Source organism: Hordeum vulgare, chromosome 3H (assembly GCF_904849725.1).
Source record: "Hordeum vulgare subsp. vulgare chromosome 3H, MorexV3_pseudomolecules_assembly, whole genome shotgun sequence".
NCBI classification, from domain to species: domain Eukaryota; kingdom Viridiplantae; phylum Streptophyta; class Magnoliopsida; order Poales; family Poaceae; genus Hordeum; species Hordeum vulgare.
In genome coordinates, this window is record NC_058520.1 from 614,495,886 (window position 1) to 614,502,616 (window position 6,731).

At 40.5% G+C, this 6,731-nt stretch overlaps 1 non-coding gene across 1 annotated transcript; it reads right to left on the reverse strand.

Moving 5' to 3' along the window:
- Nucleotides 1–5,472: 5,472 nt before the first annotated feature.
- On the reverse strand, nt 5,473–5,546 carry TRNAR-UCG. Its single transcript has one exon. It is a non-coding gene; the product is annotated as a tRNA-Arg (tRNA).
- Between the last annotated feature and the right edge of the window lie 1,185 nt (nt 5,547–6,731).

Genomic DNA, 6,731 nt, shown 5'->3' on the forward strand with positions numbered 1-6,731 from the left:
GACCGGGAACCATACATCTTCCTTCTCTATCAAATTTGAGGCTGACCGGGAACCCTTCTTTATATTTACAACTGAATATACTGTCAACTTTATATAAGTCTTTAGCTATCTTGGTTGACCCCTGCCTTTTAATAAATTTGTGATTATATTCGTAATAGCATATACTATTCTGAGAGTATGCATTTTGGAGTATATTTGTAAAAGCATATAATGTTTTGGAGGAAAAGAATATACTGTTAACTTTAAATAAGTCTTTAGCTATCTTGGTTGATCCCAGCCTTTTAAGAAATTTGTGATTATATTTGTAAATGCATGTACTATTTTGTGAGTATGCATTTCGGAGTATATTTGTAAAAGCATATACTATTTTGGAGGAAAAACATATACTGTTTTGGATAATGCCTTGTAAGAAATTTGTGAGTAATATATTTGTAATAAATCATGAGCTATCTTAGTTAATCCATGAGTTCTCTTAGTTTGTTAACTTTTTGTCATTATAACTAAGACAAGTGATTATTAAATACAGTTTTTCCAACTAACTGCATGACAGTTTAATATGAATTTTCTTCTATTGTGGCAAAAAAATGCATCATTTTTCAAATGTATGAATATCTGTTCCCATACTTAAACATCAGCCCTTGTAATTTTGGTATATGATGCATGTCACGTTACTCAAATACATATGCATCATATGATTGATTTTCTCTTCTAGGCTGAAGCTTCAACACAGCTCTCGGAAACCATGGCAAGGCGAAGGAATTAAAGGTGGATTAGCCGATGCCAGCAACTGCCACTCGAAAAACTACATGCGAGCATTGCAGGTCAAATCATTTCCTTCTGGTGTGAGAGATCCTTCAGTTCCTGTAGTTCCTGTAGTTATTTTGGAACGGAGGGAGTATCTTATATTTATGTGTTTGGCCTTCTTGCTTTTAATTCATGAGTTTGCTGATACTTTCTATGCTGCTCCATATTTTTATAAGCATAATCAGTTGATTGTAATACATTGGGTACATCCAAATTTAAGGAATTTATGTTGTGGTTCTTACCTAATGGGAACTGGAAACAAACCCTAATTCATATACCGTGGGCAAAATTGTACGTCTAGTTTTTTTTTGTTTGTGCCTGTAGTGGTATCCACTTGAGGAGTTCGTTATGTTCTTGGTAGTCTGCAGAGAGGGGGTGCAATATGTTTTTTCTTTTCCTTGTGGTTTGTAAGTTTTTCTCATGTATTTTTTCTCATGTTTGCTCCTTGTAAATGTCAGGATGTTCTGCAATCCAAAAGAACTGGCTACTCAGAAGAAGTGGAAGACAGATCAATCCGTTGTTCCTCATTTGTTGTTACATGCGAACTCATGAAATTTGTGTTCCTTTTTCTTTGTTTCCATGAAGCAATAGTAGTTCCTCCTTTGTTTAAGTTAATATTGAAAAAGTATTGTATTGGCATTTGTTGGGCCTGAGATTTGCTGAGGAGTTGAAGGATAAAGTATTTTCTATGATGTCTATTTCGTAAATAAGGGTTCTGCCCAACATAAAATGGGACATGCCAACAGATTAGATGAAAAATATAAACATGCGAAATGGGCCTAACATGTAGATTTGGCCTGCAAAAAACTGTTCGTAAAGGAAATATATGGGCTGAAAAATTGGGCTTGGCCCATTTAGATGCTTAATTTGGATCCTGCCACGTCAGATTCTTTGTGGCATCCATGTCATCAAGTTTGCCACATCATCACATTTGCCACATGGATGATGCCACATCAGCTAGCCATGTCAGCCTCCATGTAGTTCACGTGTATGAGTAACGACCAAAATTTTCGTCAAAGATTTCATGACAAAGATGTTTTGGTCATAATTTCCATGACCAAAATTTTAGGAAGGTCATGCTTTATCGTTCTTGACGGCCAACTGTTGACCTTGCGAATTTGGTCATAAAAAGGTCATAAATAGACAACAATGACGATTCAATGACCAAAATTGATTGTATTTCTTGTAGTGATAGTAGGAAGAGGAAGGATGAGATTAAGAAAGAATTGGAAGAGATTGAAAAGTTGGAAGAGATGGGACCTTTGGATCCTGAGATTTATGAAAGAAGAACTTTGTTGTGTCCTGAATATAATGAGATCCTTTATAATGATGAATTATTTTGGCTCCAGCAATCTAATGAGAGATGGTTGTTAAAAGGAGATCGAAACACAGCATTTTTTCATAGAGTGGCTAATGGTAGAAAGAGGAAAAATATTGTACATTCTCTTGTTAATGGAGATGTGGTAATTGAGGGGACTCAAAATCTACTGAGACATGCAACTGACTTTTATAAGGAGTTGTTTGGTCCTGCAAATGGGAACATGTTCCACCTGGATCCTAATACTTGGTCCAGTAGGGAAAAAATCAGTATTGAGGATGATGATTTTATTACTGGTAGTTTCACGGAGGAGGAGGTGAAGAAAGCCTTATTTTCTATGGAAAGCAATAAAGCCCCAGGACTAGATAATATCCCTGTTGAATTTTATAAACACTGTTGGGAGTTTGTTAAAAAAGATCTGATGAGATTATTTGATGCTTTCCATAATAATTCTTTGGATGTGGCTCATTTGAATTATGGGGTGATCACTTTGCTTCCTAAGCTGGATGGAGCTAAGAAGATCCAACAATACAGACCTATATGTTTGCTTCGTTGTCCCTATAAGTTGATCACTAAGGTTTTAAATGACGGGGTGGCTCTGTACTCTGATGTGCTCATTAGTAGACACCAAAATGCTTTTATCAAACATAGAAATGTAATGGATGGTATCCTAACTTTACATGAGGTTTTACATCATACCCAACGTCAGAAAAGATGTGGCGTAGTGCTAAAACTGGATTTTGAAAAAGCCTACGATAAGATCAATTGGGAGTTCCTTCTGGAGTGTCATAGGAACAGGGGTTTTGGAGAAACTTGGTGTGGATGGATAAAAAAGATTCTGTATGATGGCACGGTGTGTATTAAGTTGAATAATGAAAAAGGCCCATATTTCCAAAGTCATAAAGGAGTTAGACAGGATGATCCTTTCTCCCCCTTCTTATTCAATATTGCTATGGAGGCCCTGTCTAAGATGGTGAGAAATGCCCAGAAGGAGAAACTGTTTACAGGTTTGGCTCCTGATCTCGTTGAGGATGGTGTTGCTATTCTGTAGTATGCAGATGATACATTTATCTGTTTTGAACATGATGTAGCGGCTGCTGTTAATATGAAACTCCTTCTGTATATATTCGAGTTGATGTCAGGTTTAAAGATCAATTTTGAGAAAAGTGAGGTGTTTTGTGCGGGTGGTGATGATATTATCCTTAATACCTATGCTGACATGTTTAACTGTCAGATTGGGCATTTTCCTATGAAATATCTAGGAGTCCCAGTAAGTGGTACTGGTCTCAGGAATGTTGATTGGCTGTTTTTAGATGAGAAATTTCTTAAATGATGTGAATCCTGGATTGGTAATGAAGCATCTTCGGGGGGCAGGCTGATCCTGATGAACTCATCCCTAACTAGTATAGTGTATTACTATATGGCTGTGTTTCTGCTCCCTAAGATGGTCATATACAAACTAGATAAGCACAGGAAGAAATTCTTTTGGAGAGAATTCGAAGGTAATAAGAGGTATCATCTTGTTAAGTGGGGTCATATTTGTAGGTCCAAGAAAAAAGGGGGCCTGGGGGTGAAAAACTTACATAGGCAGAATGTGAGTTTACTAGCTAAATGGTGGTGGAAGTTGGAGACACAACAAGGGTTGTGGCAAGATGTGATTAGGGATAAGTACTTTAGGAGAGTAGATGTGACATCTATCTCCAGTAAGTTTTATGATTCTCCCATCTGGAAAGCTATTATGAAAGTTAAGCCACACTATATGGCTGGTAGAGAGGTGATTTTGAGGTCTGGTAATATTACTAGATTGTGGCATGACTCGATGAATGCTGCCCCACCTTTGAAAAATTCTTATGCTGAGCTTTTCTATATATGTAATAACCAGGACATTACCGTGAGGGATTTTAAAACCTGGGAGGGTGGTGACCTGTTTAGGAGACAGTTGACGCCTATGTTGGCGGGCAATGGGCAGAGTTGAATGCAGTGATTGACCAATGAGCCTTGTCTGATGATCCAGACCAGATTAGATGGAAGTTTGGGGGTGGAAAAAGGTTTTCTACTAAATCTGTATATGAGCATTTGGAGAATAATATTGCTGGATGTGATTTCCGATGGATCTGGAGTGCAAAGTTGCCTCTTAAGATTCAAATTTTCTTATGGCAGCTTTTTCAAGATGTTATTCTGACACGAGATGTGATGAATAGGAGGAAATGGAAAGGTAACCCTAGATGTTCATTTTGTTCCGAAAGGGAGACTTCACAACACTTGTGTTTTTCTTGCCCTGTGGCTAGAGTGGTTTGGAGAACAGTGGGGTGTATGCTTGGGACTAGTAATGGTCCTGATAATCTTTGGCAATTTTATGCTTGGTGCTTTGCCTATATGCCTAATGGTGTCAGGTTTTATACTTGTGGTTTGGCTGCTATCTGTTGGACATTGTGGAACTGCCGCAATCGCACGACATTTGAGAAGAAGAAGTTGGGGTCCCCTTTTGATGTGGTTTATTCTGCTTGTGGATTCCTGACATATTGGGCAGGACTCCTAAGAGGGGAAGACAAACTGGCGATGGAGCGGGGGGCGAAGATGCTGAAGAGGAATGTGTCGAACATGCTGAGGATCTGTGCGGTCCCAGAGGATGGTTGTTGATGGATGTAGCTGGTGGTTCTTAGTGATTTGGTGGTGACCTCCCTGCGTGGAGTGATTTCAGGCGATGACCTGTGTAATATATACTTGCAGTTCTTCTAAAACTTTGTAGATGGTCTGTGAGTGGTATGGGTGTTCTTGGTTTTTGCCCTGCGATAGGCTGCTCGATGACGAGTGTCTATATGTGTAGGTTTTCTAAAAATGCTCTGAACTCGCACCCCTTTTTTTGGTTTCCTTTTTTAAAACTGAACTTTGTATTTCCGTTATGTGAGTAATGGAAAAGGGGTTGCCCGGTTCAAAAAAGAAAGAGTTTGTAGGTTGTATAACACGGGGTGAGGTGGAGTCGTGGAGATGTTGATTTTGCTGAACCGTGGTGATCTTAAGGAGGCTTTGAGACTGGACGAATGGTAATGAAGAAGTGTAATCAGTGGCCTTGTGTTCGCTGGGACGGCTCCCTGTTTTCCTAAGAAGTGAAGTTCCTGAATGTTGGTTTGAACCCTGCGGTCTTGGAAATTTTTTGTACCCTGATGAAGTTTGTGATTGGGGATCTGTACTGCTTTCGACTTTTTCTGTTTGGCTGAGCCGTGTACTCTGCACTTGACAGCCAGCGATTCGGCCTTGCCAAACTGTTGAAAGAAAGAAAATGTCACTGTCTTCAGAGTCCACGCAGTTTCTGAATTTTCGGCCGGTCGTACTCTGAAAACCAAAAAATACGACCACAGTGGGAGTCGAACCCACGACCTTCTGATCCGAAGTCAGACGCGCTAATCCACTGCGCTATGCGGTCACTCTGTCCGCTGTACGTCACTCAACCATAACTTCCCCAAATATCTCAATCTAATGTAGCAATGCACAAATTAATTCTTTTTTCGTAAAGGAGGTTACCTCTGCATCAATCGGCGCATACGTCCATCTTTTTTTTAATATATGTCTAACAAAAACATACATCAAGCCACCCGAAACCTCCACTCACACCTATAAAACTCGCTAATTTAATGTGTTATCACTCTCCATATCTAAAATCGGTGTCGTTGCCGATTCATTCACGTAACGTATCGGAACCCACAACTTGTACAGTAGACCTAAATCGTGCACCACATGCACACGTTTAGACGCCGCCATCATCATCGAATCGCTGACCCATCTTTAAAAGAGAGATCTGCATCATTCTTGCCAGTTCGTCCATCTGTCGACGCCACCACCACGCCCAACGGTGCCACCGCCCCGCGCTCGTCCTTCCAGACACGAAGATTCTAAAAGATCTGTCGGGCGTAGCACCTGCCGACCAGACATGACACAGCGTAGCACCTGTCGGCCAGGCATGACTTGACATCTCCACTGAAAGCTCCGCGCAAGACAAAGCCGCTCCATCTCCTGCCTCTGTTTTCTAGCTCTGCTCCACAAACGATGCTCCCAAAAGAGAAAACAACACCGCAGTACCGTTATCATCCTATCTAGAAGAACAGATCCTAGAGTTTTCCCTGAAGCAGGATGAATGGTTCTACCGTAGTTACACGACGATGCCAAAGTATCTAAAGCTCGTAGCTATCTTTCTTTTTTGAAACGGATGCAAAAGCTTTGCCTCATCTCATTAATTAAGAAGAAGAGAGTTTCCCGGTTGATTAACAAAAAACCGGGCGAAAACAGTTACAACACGTCCACACAGGACACACAGCGCCCTAGCAACCCACACAAGAACGCACACACGTCGTCGAGGAAAGAACATCATAGAGGCTGCAACCCTTGTGCCATTGTCATCACCCCTATACAAGGACGACTCCGACTCAACCATCGACAACCATCGAAATGTAAGCGTCAGCCGTTTTCCCTGAGTTGTTGGATGGAAAAAGGGATCCTCACCAAATATTTGTGTTGTTCATCTCTGTCTTGGAGCTCTGCGCGCTGCTGCCCTTCTTCTTCAATATGAAAGATTTCAACTTAAGAAGAAAAGGGGGGCAAAGGTCTAGGCACA